The sequence below is a fragment of the Heptranchias perlo genome, chromosome 35 (assembly GCF_035084215.1).
Source record: "Heptranchias perlo isolate sHepPer1 chromosome 35, sHepPer1.hap1, whole genome shotgun sequence".
NCBI classification, from domain to species: Eukaryota; Metazoa; Chordata; class Chondrichthyes; order Hexanchiformes; family Hexanchidae; genus Heptranchias; species Heptranchias perlo.
Genome location: NC_090359.1, coordinates 19047984 through 19062758, shown reverse-complemented (window position 1 = coordinate 19062758; position 14775 = coordinate 19047984). Strand labels below are relative to the sequence as shown.

Genomic DNA, 14775 nt, shown 5'->3' with positions numbered 1-14775 from the left:
ATTTGACAATTTTGGTGTCTGCATGCTGCCGTCGTAGCCTCTAAAGGGAAAACTGAACCCTGGTTAAAATGGCGGGTGAGGTGAAAGGTCATTTACTGCGATGGTCAAGCCTTTATTGTTCTCTGCAACTCCTTCCCCCCCTCACTCCAAGGCCGATGCTGGTTTCTTGGGCTGGGCTGTTAGGAATTGTTTGAAAGTATTCTACCCAGCAACAGGGCACTCCAGCACCTGCTCTTTCCCTTCCCTGGCCAACCTGTGGGGAATTGGTCAGGCGACTTTAGTCAGGCTTTGTCGTCGAGGCCTGTGAGGCCTTCACTGAGCGTCATCGTCCTGTTCCCTGGAACACTTTAACCTGCCAGTGCAGAGCCTCCATTTTAGATTCAAACTCTCCAGTTGGTCAACTGGATCCCTTCTGATCTTGGGATCAAATTCAAAGAAGGAGCCTTCATGACATCATCTGCTTAGCAACAGGAATTGTTCTGTTGTGATGTCATCAGCCTAGCAACAGGAATTGTTCTGTTGTGATGTCATCAGCCTAGCAACAGGAATTGTTCTGTTGTGATGTCATCAGCCTAGCAACAGGAATTGTTCTGTTGTGATGTCATCAGCCTAGCAACAGGAATTGTTCTGTTGTGATGTCATCAGCCTAGCAACAGGAATTGTTCTGTTGTGATGTCATCAGCCTAGCAACAGGAATTGTTCTGTTGCGATGTCACCAGCCTAGCAACAGGAATTGTTCTGTTGTGATGTCATCAGCCTAGCAACAGGAATTGTTCTGTTGCGATGTCACCAGCCTAGCAACAGGACGTTTTCTGTTGTGATGTCATCAGCCTAGCAACAGTAATTGTTCTGTTGCGATGTCACCAGCCTAGCAACAGGACGTTTTCTGTTGTGATGTCATCAGCCGAGCAACAGGATGTTTTCTGTTGTGATGTCATCAGCCTAGCAACAGGAATTGTTCTGTTGCGATGTCATCAGCCTAGCAACAGGAATTGTTCTGTTGTGATGTCATCAGCCTAGCAACAGTAATTGTTCTGTTGTGATGTCATCAGCCTAGCAACAGGAATTGTTCTGTTGTGATGTCATCAGCCTAGCAACAGGAATTGTTCTGTTGTGATGTCATCAGCCTAGCAACAGGAATTGTTTTGTTGTGATGTCATCAGCCTAGCAACAGTAATTGTTCTGTTGCGATGTCACCAGCCTAGCAACAGTAATTGTTCTGTTGTGATGTCATCAGCCTAGCAACAGGAATTGTTCTGTTGTGATGTCATCAGCCTAGCAACAGGAATTGTTCTGTTGTGATGTCATCAGCCTAGCAACAGGAATTGTTCTGTTGTGATGTCATCAGCCTAGCAACGGGTCCACCCTGTGCCCTGCCTATCTTATCGCCCCCTTCCTTCGGTGGGTGGTACTGCAGTATGATGTCACTGGCACCACCAGCTGGCACGATGGCCGTGGGTCCACACCGTGGAGGCAAAATGCCGCCGGCACCAAAACATCTAAACGGCCATCGGCACCTGCCATGGGAGCTGCCATTTTGTCCTGGTCGGGGTGGTGGGGGGCATGCAGGCTGTATTCGAGTACAGGCCTCAGTGCTAAAGTTTACAGGAAAACCTGGGCCTCTCAGCTTCTGTTACCAGCCCGTTAAACCCACTCCAAAAATGAACGGGGCTGGACGTCAACAAACGAGCCCCGTTCGAGAGTTGTGCCGAGGCCTAGTGCCCCCTCACCAACCTGACCCTTGCCCACCTGGACACAGGCGAGAGCTGGCCAGAGCAACAAGTGACCTTTAACCCGACCCATAATTCTAATTAAGGTTGAGTCACCCTTTAATATGACAAGTCATACACATTTGACCTCGCGACATATTTTGAGGGAACAACTGATTTTTTTTTGACTTCTATCAGACGGCTTTCTTAATAAAATCTTTTCAGGAGCTGTCAAACTATGAGCTGGCTACTCATTTGATGAAGTGTCTCCCTCTGGCTTGTGAGAAACTGAAGTCTTTTTTTTTCTTGCGAAAGGCGAGGGGGAAAGGAGGAGATGAAAAATCAAAGAAAACGTTAAAAAAAAAGCACACAAGCCAAGCCCTTCTTGCACTTGTGGTGATATCAATAAGAGATGGTCTGGGCAGTCAGTGATTTCAACTCTCCCAACACAAACAACAAAACAAGCCAGAAGAAACCAGTTGCTTTGGGCCATTATGCTGGTGTCTGTGACCTTCGAGAGATTATACTCAGGATTTAACAGAACAAAAACCTCTCGATAAAAACAAAAACAAAAACCCTCTGAGAAATTATTTCCTGACTCTACTTTCTGTCTTGACCTGCACAAAACGGAGAGCTAGGCAGTGAATCAGGCAATGCTTTATATACCGAAAAGATCGAAGACCAGTTGTGTGTTGACGCAGAGGCCTAGGTTGAGGCCCAAGGCCCACAGGGCAGGGCGCCAAGGTTGAAAGGAGCCAGAGAGATTATCAGGTGAATTAGGAAGTGCGATCAAAAGGGAGGCCTCCAGAAATGTGCCGTTCTCCACAAGCGGTCCCTGGGAGTGCGTCAGTGTCCACAGGGGTTCCCTGAGAATATGTCAGTATTTACAGGGGTCCCCGGGAGTGTGTCAGTATTTACAGGGGGTCCCCCGGGAGTGTGTCAGTATTTACAGGGGTTCCCCGGGAGTGTGTCAGTATTTACAGGGGGTCCCCGGGAGTGTGTCAGTATTTACAGTGGGTCCCCGGGAGTGTGTCAGTATTTACAGGGGGTCCCTGGGAGTGCGTCAGTGTCCACAGGGGTTCCCTGAGAATATGTCAGTATTTACAGGGGTCCCCGGGAGTGTGTCAGTATTTACAGGGGGTCCCCCGGGAGTGTGTCAGTATTTACAGGGGTTCCCCGGGAGTGTGTCAGTATTTACAGGGGGTCCCCGGGAGTGTGTCAGTATTTACAGGGGGTCCCCCGGGAGTGTGTCAGTATTTACAGTGGGTCCCCGGGAGTGTGTCAGTATTTACAGGGGGTCCCCCGGGAGTGTGTCAGTATTTACAGGGGGTCCCCGGGAGTGTGTCAGTATTTACAGGGGGTCCCCGGGAGTGTGTCGATATTTACAAGGGGTCCCCAGGAGTGTGTCTGTATTTACAGGGGGTCCCCGGGAGTGTGTCGATATTACAAGGGGTCCCCGGGAGTGTGTCAGTATTTACAGGGGGTCCCCCGGGAGTGTGTCGATATTTACAGGGGGTCCCCGGGAGTGTGTCGATATTTACAGGGGGTCCCCGGGAGTGTGTCGATATTTACAGGGGGTCCCCGGGAGTGTGTCGATATTTACAGGGGGTCCCCGGGAGTGTGTCGATATTTACAGGGGGTCCCCGGGAGTGTGTCAGTATTTACAGGGGGTCCCCGGGAGTGTGTCAGTATTGACAGGGGGTCCCCGGGAGTGTGTCAGTATTTACAGGGGGTCCCCGGGAGTGTGTCAGTATTTACAGGGGGTCCCCCGGAGTGTGTCAGTATTTACAGGGGGTCCCCGGGAGTGTGTCAGTATTTACAGGGGGTCCCCGGGAGTGTGTCAGTATTAACAGGGGGTCCCCGGGAGTGTGTCAGTATTAACAGGGGGTCCCCGGGAGTGTGTCAGTATTTACAGGGGGTCCCCGGGAGTGTGTCAGTATTAACAGGGGGTCCCCGGGAGTGTGTCAGTATTTACAGGGGGTCCCCGGGAGTGTGTCAGTATTTACAGGAGGTCCCCGGGAGTGTGTCAGTATTAACAGGGGGTCCCTGGGAGTGTGTCAGTATTTACAGGGGGTCCCCGGGAGTGTGTCAGTATTAACAGGGGGTCCCTGGGAGTGTGTCAGTATTTACAGGGGGTCCCCGGGAGTGTGTCAGTATTAACAGGGGGTCCCTGGGAGTGTGTCAGTATTTACAGGGGGTCCCCGGGAGTGTGTCAGTATTTACAGGGGGTCCCCGGGAGTGTGTCAGTATTAACAGGGGGTCCCCGGGAGTGTGTCAGTATTTACAGGGGGACCCCGGGAGAGCGTCGGTAATTACAGAGAGTTCTCTACACAGGGAAGTGTGAAAATCGATGCGCTCCATCCCTGATCTGCTGAAATTCCAGCTCCCTCGCGATACAGTAACTGCCCGGTTTCAATCGAATCACCACAGTAAAATCTGGAAACGCGGGTTTAGGCAGCCTGTGCCCCTGCAATAACCAGCATCAGTCAGGCCTTTTACATCCTGCATTGATTTAAATAGGAAAAACTGAACGTGAACTATTCTGCCCTGGAGCCTGTTACAGCCTTCGAACCTGCACCAATTTGAATTCAAAATGCTCAGCCCCTAGACCTCCCCCCACCCCTCAGGCTATCTGCTGGCTGATTGAGTTTACCAGAGTCTCAGAGTTTACTGGGCCCAGTCCTGGTGGGTGTTTGTGTGTGTGTTTGTGTCTGTGCGTGTGCGTTTGTGTGTGTGCGTATGTGTCTGTGTGTGTGTGCGTTTGTGTGTGTGTGCGTGTGCGTCTGTGTATGTGTGTGTGCGTTTGTGTGCGTGTGTCTGTGTGTTTGTGTGTGTGCGTGCGTGCGTGTTTGTGTGTCTGTGTGTGTGTACGTTTATGTGTGTGCGTTTGTGTGTGCGTGTCTGTGTGCATTTGTGTGTGCATGTGTGTGCGCATTTGTGTGTGCGTGTGCATGCGTATGTGCGTTTGTGTTTGTGTGTGTGTGCGTGCGGCGTTTGTGTGTGTGTGCGGTGTGTGTGTGTGCATGCGGGGTATGTGTGTGCGGTGTGTGTGTGTGCGGTGTGTGTGTGTGCATGCGGGGTATGTGTGTGTGCGGTGTGTGTGTGTGCGGTGTGTGTGCGGTGTGTGTGTGCGTGTGCGGTGTGTGTGTGCGGTGTGTGTGCGTTTGCGGTGTGTGTGTGTGCGGTGTGTGTGCGTGTGCGGTGTGTGTGCGGTGTGTGTGTGTGTGCGGTGTGTGTGCGGTGTGTGTGCGTGTGCGGTGTGTGTGTGCGGTGTGTGTTTATGTATGTGTGTGCGGTGTGTGTGTGCGGTGTGTGTTTACGTGTGTGTGTGATGTGCGTGTGCGTGCAGTGTGTGTTTATGTGTGTGTGTATGTGTGTGCGGTGTGTGTGTGCGATGTGTGTGTGTGCGGTGTGTGTGCATGCGGTGTGTATTTATGTGTGTGTGCGTGCGGTGTGTGTTTATGTGTGTGTGTGTGCGGTGTGTGTGCGATGTGTGTGCGTGCGGTGTGTGTGTGCGCGTGTGTGTGTGCGGTGTGTGTGCGATGTGTGTGCGTGCGGTGTGTGTGTGCGCGGTGTGTGTTTATGTGTGTGTGTGTGCGTTGTGTGTGTGCGGTGTGTGTTTATGTGTGTGTGTGTGTGCGTTGTGTGTGTGTGCGGTGTGTGTGTGTGTGTGCGTTGTGTGTGTGTGCGGTGTGTGTGTACGGTGTGTGTTTATGTGTGTGTGTGTGTGTGCGTTGTGTGTGTGTGCGGTGTGTGTTTATGTGTGTGTGTGTGCGTTGTGTGTGTGTGCGGTGTGTGTGTACGGTGTGTGTTTATGTGTGTGTGTGTGTGTGTGTGGTGTGTGTTTATGTGTGTGTGTGTGTGCGTTGTGTGTGTGTGCGGTGTGTGTGTACGGTGTGTGTTTATGTGTGTGTGTGATGTGTGTGTTTATGTGTGTGTGTGATGTGTGTGTTTATGTGTGTGTGTGTGCGGTGTGTGTTTATGTGTGTGTGTGTGCGTTGTGTGTGTGTGCGGTGTGTGTGTACGGTGTGTGTTTATGTGTGTGTGTGATGTGTGTGTTTATGTGTGTGTGTGATGTGTGTGTTTATGTGTGTGTGTGTGCGGTGTGTGTGTTTATGTGTGTGTGTGTGATGTGTGTGTTTATGTGTGTGTGTGTGTGCGTGCGGTGTGTGTAAGTTTATGTGTGTGTGTGCGGTGTGTGTGTGATGTGTGTGTTTATGTGTGTGTGTGATGTGTGTGTTTATGTGTGTGTGTGATGTGTGTGTTTATGTGTGTGTGTGTGTGATGTGTGTGTTTATGTGTGTGTGTGTGTGTGTGTGTGGTGTGTGTTTATGTGTGTGTGTGTGTGTGCGTTGTGTGTGTGTGTGTGTGTACGGTGTGTGTTTATGTGTGTGTGTGTGTGTGTGTGTGGTGTGTGTTTATGTGTGTGTGTGTGCGTTGTGTGTGTGTGTGTGTGTGTGTGTGCGTTGTGTGTGTGTGCGGTGTGTGTGTACGGTGTGTGTTTATGTGTGTGTGTGATGTGTGTGTTTATGTGTGTGTGTGTGTGATGTGTGTGTGTGTGCGGTGTGTGTGTTTATGTGTGTGTGTGTGATGTGTGTGTTTATGTGTGTGTGTGATGTGTGTGTTTATGTGTGTGTGTGTGCGGTGTGTGTGTTTATGTGTGTGTGTGTGATGTGTGTTTATGTGTGTGTGTGTGCGGTGTGTGTGTGTGTGATGTGTGTGTTTATGTGTGTGTGTGATGTGTGTGTTTATGTGTGTGTGTGTGATGTGTGTGTTTATGTGTGTGTGTGTGTGATGTGTGTGTTTATGTGTGTGTGTGATGTGTGTGTTTATGTGTGTGTGATGTGTGTGTTTATGTGTGTGTGTGATGTGTGTGTTTATGTGTGTGTGTGATGTGTGTGTTTATGTGTGTGTGTGTGCGGTGTGTGTGTTTATGTGTGTGTGTGATGTGTGTGTTTATGTGTGTGTGTGTGCGGTGTGTGTGTTTATGTGTGTGTGTGTGTGATGTGTGTGTTTATGTGTGTGTGTGTGTGCGTGCGGTGTGTGTATGTTTATGTGTGTGTGTGCGGTGTGTGTGTGTGTGTATGTGCGTGCGGTCTGTGTGTGCGGTGTGTGTGTGTGTATGTGCGTGCGGTGTGTGTGTGCGGTGTGTGTGTGTGTGTGTATGTGCGTGCGGTGTGTGTGTCTTTATGTGTGTGTGTGTGTATGTGCGTGCAGTGTGTGTGTCTTTATGTGTGTGTGTGTGTATGTGCGTGCAGTGTGTGTGTGTTTATGTGTGTGTGTGTGTATGTGCGTGCAGTGTGTGTGTGTTTATGTGTGTGTGTGTGTGTATGTGCGTGCAGTGTGTGTGTGTTTATGTGTGTGTGTGTGTGTGCGGTGTGTGTGTGTTTATGTGTGTGTGTGTGTGCGTGCGGTGTGTGTGTGTTTATGTGTGTGTATGTGCGTGCGGTGTGTGTGTGTTTATGTGTGTGTGTGTATGTGCGTGCGGTGTGTGTGTGTTTATGTGTGTGTGTGTGTTTATGTGTGTGTGTGTGCGGTGTGTGTGTGTGTGTTTATGTGTGTGTATGTGCGTGCGGTGTGTGTAAGTTTATGTGTGTGTGTGCGGTGTGTGTGTGTGATGTGTGTGTTTATGTGTGTGTGTGATGTGTGTGTTTATGTGTGTGTGTGATGTGTGTGTTTATGTGTGTGTGTGTGTGATGTGTGTGTTTATGTGTGTGTGTGTGTGTGTGTGGTGTGTGTTTATGTGTGTGTGTGTGTGTGCGTTGTGTGTGTGTGTGTGTGTGTGTACGGTGTGTGTTTATGTGTGTGTGTGTGTGTGTGTGGTGTGTGTTTATGTGTGTGTGTGTGTGTGCGTTGTGTGTGTGTGTGTGTGTGCGTTGTGTGTGTGTGCGGTGTGTGTGTACGGTGTGTGTTTATGTGTGTGTGTGATGTGTGTGTTTATGTGTGTGTGTGTGTGATGTGTGTGTGTGTGCGGTGTGTGTGTTTATGTGTGTGTGTGTGATGTGTGTGTTTATGTGTGTGTGTGATGTGTGTGTTTATGTGTGTGTGTGTGATGTGTGTGTTTATGTGTGTGTGTGTGTGTGATGTGTGTGTTTATGTGTGTGTGTGATGTGTGTGTTTATGTGTGTGTGTGATGTGTGTGTTTATGTGTGTGTGTGTGCGGTGTGTGTGTTTATGTGTGTGTGTGTGATGTGTGTGTTTATGTGTGTGTGTGTGCGGTGTGTGTGTTTATGTGTGTGTGTGTGTGATGTGTGTGTTTATGTGTGTGTGTGTGTGCGTGCGGTGTGTGTATGTTTATGTGTGTGTGTGCGGTGTGTGTGTGTGTGCGTGCGGTCTGTGTGTGCGGTGTGTGTGTGTGTATGTGCGTGCGGTGTGTGTGTGTATGTGTGTGCGGTGTGTGTGTCTTTATGTGTGTGTGTGTGTATGTGCGTGCAGTGTGTGTGTCTTTATGTGTGTGTGTGTGTATGTGCGTGCAGTGTGTGTGTGTTTATGTGTGTGTGTGTGTATGTGCGTGCAGTGTGTGTGTGTTTATGTGTGTGTGTGTGTGCGGTGTGTGTGTGTTTATGTGTGTGTGTGTGTGCGGTGTGTGTGTGTTTATGTGTGTGTGTGTGTGCGTGCGGTGTGTGTGTGTTTATGTGTGTGTATGTGCGTGCGGTGTGTGTGTGTTTATGTGTGTGTGTGTATGTGCGTGCGGTGTGTGTGTGTTTATGTGTGTGTGTGTGTTTATGTGTGTGTGTGTGCGGTGTGTGTGTGTGTTTATGTGTGTGTATGTGCGTGCGGTGTGTGTGTGTTTATGTGTGTGTGTGTATGTGCGTGCGGTGTGTGTGTACGCGTGCGTGCGTAGGAACAGGAGGAGACCATTCAGCCCCTCGAGCCTGCTCCACCATTCCATTAGATCCTAGCTGATCTGTACCTCACTCCATTTACCCGCCTTTGCTCCATATCCCTCAATAATCCTTGACGAGCAAAAATCTATCGATCGCGGTCTTGAAACTTCCAATTGACCCCCGGCCTCAACAGCCTTTTCCAGGACAGAGTTCCAGATTTCCAATCCCCTTTCCTGATTTCCCTCCTGTACGGCCGAGCTCTCATTTTAATTATTCCCCGTTTGTTCTGGACTTCTCTCCAACAGAGGAAATAGTTTCTCTCTATCGATCCAATCAAATCATTTTAAACACCTCGATTAGTTCAGATCTCAAACTTCTATACTCAAGGGAATACAAGCCTAGTTTATGCAACCTGTCCTCGTAATCATAGAAAGGTTCCAGCATGGAAGGAGACCATTCTGCCCATCGAGTCCGTGCCGGCTTTATGCAAGAGCAATCCAGCTAGTCCCACTCCCCCGCCCTATCCCCGTAGCCCTGCAAATTTTTACTGTCACCTGCAAACTTGGATATACAACTCTCTGAGGGGGGGGGAAAGAAATTCAATAAGGCCTATTATTGGGCGCGGGTAGCGCGATCTGCTATTACCCCGCGCCCAATGGCCCCTGCGCAGGCAGGAGGAGACTTTTGTGAGGCCCGAGGACTCACTGCAATCTGTGTTGACGCAAGGATTCAATGCAATTCTCACTTTCCACCAGCAGGGGGAGCCTCAATCTCTTAAAGGGAGGGTGTCTCATAAAATCTCTTAAAGGTAGCCGGTACCTGTTATTTGCTGAAAATAACAGCCTGCTGAATGCATGGAATCTAAATGGAGATCAGACATCGCACACGTAAAACACAGATGCAGGTCCCGTCCCTACGTTTACACACTGATGAGTTGTGTTAAAACATTGAATAAAGGTTGCGCACTTTTAAATCCCACATCCTCCAATCTGCATGCCAGATCTCACCAACCTGCCGATCTGAGTTTATACCAGGCCTGTGAGAGTGCATGCACCAAGGTTCTCTGCTGATGCACTAGCGGCCTTGGTGCAAGAGGTGGACAGAAGGAGGGACATCCTATATCCGCAGGGAAGGGGACAAGATGCCCTCCAGACAGATACCCAAAAGGCAGTGGGAGGCAGTAGGGGATGAAGTCAATGTCAGGCGCACAGCATCATGAACATGGATACAGTGCAGGAAGAAGTTCAATGCTTTGACATGAGTGGTCAAGGTGAGTGAGGTCAACTGTCAAGTGGCGTCTCCTACCAACTACACCACTAGCCCCATCCACTGCTCCACCCACTACACCCCCCATCACCCACATAACAACAAACTCTTTCCATCAGTACTCAACTCTGCCAATCAGATGCTTCCTCTCACCCTCACAGACGACCACTATTGCCAGCCGCACACCCACAATGCACAGCTGGCAGCTATTCAACCATGGCAGGCACATCACCCAGACACATGTCCCGCTTTCTAGCAGGAGATGGTGGCATATATCAGGAGGCAGCAAGTGGCAGTGGCATTCAGCCCCTCGAGCCTGTTCCGCCATTCTGTGAGATCATGGTGGACCTGTGACCTAACTCCATATACCCGTCTTAGCCCCATATCCCTTAATACCCTTGGTTCACAGAAATCTATCAGTCTCAGGTTTAGAATTCACAATTGAGCTGGCATCAACTGCTGTTTGCAGAAGAGCGTTCCAAACTTCTCCCACCCTTTGCGTGTAGAAGCATTTCCTAACTTCACTCCTGCACGTCCTTGCTCTAAATGTTAGGCTATGTCCCTGCGTCCTAGGAGACCTCCAAAAACAGATACAAATGTCTGGGCAGCCAGAAGCAATAATCCAGCCACTGACCTGTAAATCCTGCATGGTCCCTTTAAAAAGCGCCGGTGGGGGGTCCTCCAGGCACTCTAAGACACGTTCAGATGGGCGGGGTTAAGACTGTGCGTTGAGTTGAGCGTTAAGTCCCAAAATGGTGTCTATCACTTTAAATCAGCGTTGCACACTGATTGAAGCCATTTTCTCCCTGCTTTACATGATTCCAGCGTTCGTTATCTGCGCCTGCGCTAACTCCTATACCAAGATGGCGTCTGGCGCACATTTCGCTGGAAACGTGCGTGTGCAGCTAAGACGCCATCTTGGATGTTCGAGAGGCCGCATCGCGTCGAAAGAACGGGCGCTACACGGCCCAATTTAACGCCCATCATTCCTCCATCCTGGTCATTGATAAATACGGTGAAAAGCTGAGGCCCAGATTTAACCTCATCATATCTCACCAATCAGAGAACGTGTGTGTGAGTGGCAGTCACATATCAGGGATGAGTTCTCCCTCACCCTCCTCCCCTCCTTCCCTCCCCTTCCCCCACCACCTCCCCTTCCCCCACCGCTTCCCCTCCGCCCCTTCCGCTCCCCCTCCCTCCCTCACCCTCCTCCCCTCCTTCCCTCCCCTTCCCCCACCACCTCCCCTTCCCCCACCGCTTCCCCTCCGCCCCTTCCGCTCCCCCTCCCTCCCTCACCCTCCTCCCTCTCCCCTCCTCCTTTCCCCTCCCCTCCTCCCCCTCCACCCCCTCCCCTCCCTTTCTTTCCCCACCCCCTCCCCTTCCCCTCCATCTCCTCTACTCTTCCCCTCGCCCTTCCTACCCCTCCCCCTCCCCCCACCCGCTCCCCCTCCCCCTCTCCCAACCTGACCCTCCCACCCCCTTCCTCCCCCTTTTCCTGCCCTCCCCCACAGTCATGAAGAGAATCCACTTACATAAAATTACATCGAATGTGCAGCACAGAAACAGGCCATTCGGCCCAACTGGTCCATGCTGGCATTTATGCTCCACACGAGCCTCCTCCCTCCCCACTTCATCTCACCCTATCAGCATGTCCTTCTAGTCCTTTCTCCCTCATGTGTTTATCGAGCTTCCCCTTAAATGTATCTGATCTATTGGCCTCAACTACTCCTTGTGGGAGCGAGTTCCACATTCTCACCACTCTCTGGGTAAAGAAGTTTCTCCTGAATTCCCGATTGGATTTATTAGCGACTATCTTATATTTAAGGCCCCTAGTTCTGGTCTTGATGAGGTACAATCCTTGACGGGGATAAATAATCAGGCTAATTTACCAAATTGCGCTCCCAGCTGGGAGTGTGCCGGGGGGAACTCATGAATGAGGTACGTGAGAGGGTGGGGGGGAACCTCCGTCGTTTGTTTTGATCGGACGCTCCCAGTGGGCGAGGCTCCAAATCGGGAGGGCGCGTTCGCAAAATAAGCCCTGGTGCCTGCATCGCGCGAGGTCAAAGCCGAGTCCCACTCTTTTATCACGTGCCTTCAGCCCGGATTTGCCTCCGAACGGCAAACAAGCCGCTCCCGCTGCTCGTTAGACTCACCTACCCATAAACCTTCGGGGTTTTTCTCAGGGCAAGTTCCTCTCATTGGCCGGGGAGGTTGCGGGAGGCGCTGAATCCAAAATGGCGTCCTCCACAGTGCATCTGGGACCTGTGTGAACGGGACAGGTAACTTTCTATCCCCTTAACCAAACAGGTTAAAGCATTGTTAATAAGCCGCGCAGAGTCAGAACGGGGACGTTGTAAGTTAGAATAGTGAATTCAATGTCAAATCGGGTACAGAAAGCGAAATGAAGAGAGGGTAAGAAAGACTGAACTAAGAGGCAGAGATAAGAGAAAAAAAAACAAATATCCCATAACAATTACTTGTGAAAGTTAATTTTCAGTGCCAGAGAGGTTGTTTGGCAGTCATTAAGATTTAGAATCATAGACTTATAGAAAGGTTACAGCACAGAAGATGGCCATTCGGCCCATCAAGTCCATGCTGGCTCCATGCAAGAGCAATCCAGCTCATCCCACTCCCCCGTAGCCCTGCAAATTTTTCCTTTCAAGTACTTATCCAGTTCCCTTTTGAAGGCCATGATTGAATCTGCCTCCACCACCCCCTCGGGCAGTGCATTCCAGATCCTAACCACTCGCTGTGTAAAAAAGTTTTTCCTCATGTCGCCTTTGGTTCTTTTGCCAATCGCCTTAAGTCTATGCCCTCTGGTTCTTGACCCTTCCGCCAATGGGAACAGTTTCTCTCTATCTACTCTGTCTGGACCCTTCATGATTTTGAACACCTCGATCAAATCTCCTCGCAACCGTCTCTGTTCTAAGGAGAACAATCCCAGCTTCTCCAGCCTATCCACGGAACTAAAGCCCCTCATCCCTGGAATCATTCTAGTAAATCTCTTCTGCACCCTCTCTAAGGCCTTCACATCTTTCCTAAAGTGCGGTGCCCAGAACTGGACACAATATTCCAGTTGTGGCCGAACCAGTGTTTTTTAAAGGTTCATCATGACTTCCTTGCTTTTGTACTCTATGCCTCTATTTATAAAGCCCAGGATCCCGTATGCTTTTTTAACCACTTTCTCAACCTGCCCTGCCACCTTCAACAATTTGTGCACATGAACCCCCAGATCTCTTTGTTCCTGTACCCCTTTTAGAGTTGTACCCTCTAGTTTACATTGCCTCTCCTCGTTCTTCCTACCGAAATGTATCACTTCGCATTTTTTCTGTGTTAAATTTCATCTGCCACGTGTCCGCCCATTCCACCAGCCTGTCTATATCCTCTTGAAGTCTATCACTATCCTCCTCACTGTTCACTACCCTTCCAAGTTTTGTGTCATCTGCAAATTTGGAAAATGTGCCCTGTACACCCAAGTCCAAGTCATTAATATATATCAAGAGAAGCAGTGGTCCCAGCACCGACCCCTGGGGAACACCACTGTACACCTCCATTTACCCATTTACCCGTTAGAAGTCTTAATCTTTTTGACGTCACTTTTTTCGGGCGAGATTACTTTGTATCCATCAGGGCTGTGCAGGATCTTTGCACCGTTCCATTCATCTGCGAGTCAGCCAGCGGGCGGGATCTCCTTCCCCTAGAAGCTTAGGGTGGAGCAGGGCATCTGATGGAGTAACCTCCTCCTCCTGGGCCTTACAAATAGAGGCATCGAGTACAAAAAGCAAGGAAGTTCTGCTGAACCTTTATAAAACACTGGTTAGGCCTCAGCTGGGGCATTGTGTTCAATTCTGGGCACCACACTTTAGGAAGGATGTAGGAACATAGGAACAGGAGTAGGCCATTCAGCCCCTCGTGCCTGCTCCGCCATTTGATAAGATCATGGCTGATCTGTGATCTAACTCCATATACCTGCCTTTGGCCCATATCCCTTAATACCTTTGGTTGCCAAAAAGCCATCGATCTCAGATTTAAATTTAGCAATTGAGCTAGTATCAATTGCCGTTTGCGGAAGAGAGTTCCAAACTCCTACCACCCTTTGTGTGTAGAAATGTTTTCTAATCTCACTCCTGAAAGGTCTGGCTCTAATTTTTAGACTGTGCCCCCTACTCCTAGAATCCCCAACCAGCGGAAATAGTTTCTCTCTATCCACCCTATCTGTTCCCCTTAATATCTTATAAACTTCGATCAGATCACCCCTTAACCTTCGAAACTCTAGAGAATACAACCCCAATTTGTGTAATCTCTCCTCGTAACTTAACCCTTGAAGTCCGGGTATCATTCTAGTAAACCTACGCTGCACTCCCTCCAAAGCCAATATGTCCTTCTGAAGGTGCGGTGCCCAGAACTGCTCACAGTACTCCAGGTGCGGTCTAACCAGGGTTTTGTCAAGGCCTTAGAGAGGGTGCAGAGGAGATTTACTCGAATGGTACCAGGGATGAGGAACCTCAGTTATGTGGAGAGATTGGAGAAGCTGGGATTGTTCTCCTTAGAGCAGAGAAGGTTAAGGGGAGATTTGATAGAGGTGTTCAAAATCAGGAAGGGTTTCGATAGAGTAAATACGGAGAAACTGTTTCCAGTGGCAGGAGGGTCGGTAACCAGAGGACACAGATTTAAGGTGATCGGCAAAAGAGCCAGAGGGGGAGACGAGTAGACATTTTTTGACGCAGCGAGTTGCTATGATCTGGAATGCGCTGCCTGAAAGGGCGGTGGAAGCAGATTCAATAATAACTTTCAAAAGGGAATTGGATAAAAACTTGAAGGGAAAAAATTTGCAGGGCAATGGGGAAAGAGCAGGGGAGGAGTGGGACTAATTGGGGTAGCTCTTTCAAAGAGCCGGCACAGGCACGATGGGCCGAACGGCCTCCTCCTATGCTGTACCTGCTATGATACTATGAACTGCGCACGTGCGGTCA

The 14775-nt window shown here is 49.8% G+C and overlaps 1 protein-coding gene across 3 annotated transcripts in view; it reads left to right on the top strand.

Annotated features, from left to right (window-relative positions):
* The window catches only part of LOC137302382 (neuroligin-1-like), a 409532-nt gene that overhangs the window by 285086 nt on the left and 109671 nt on the right, over positions 1 to 14775 (top strand). The gene's annotated exons all lie outside the window — the stretch shown is intronic.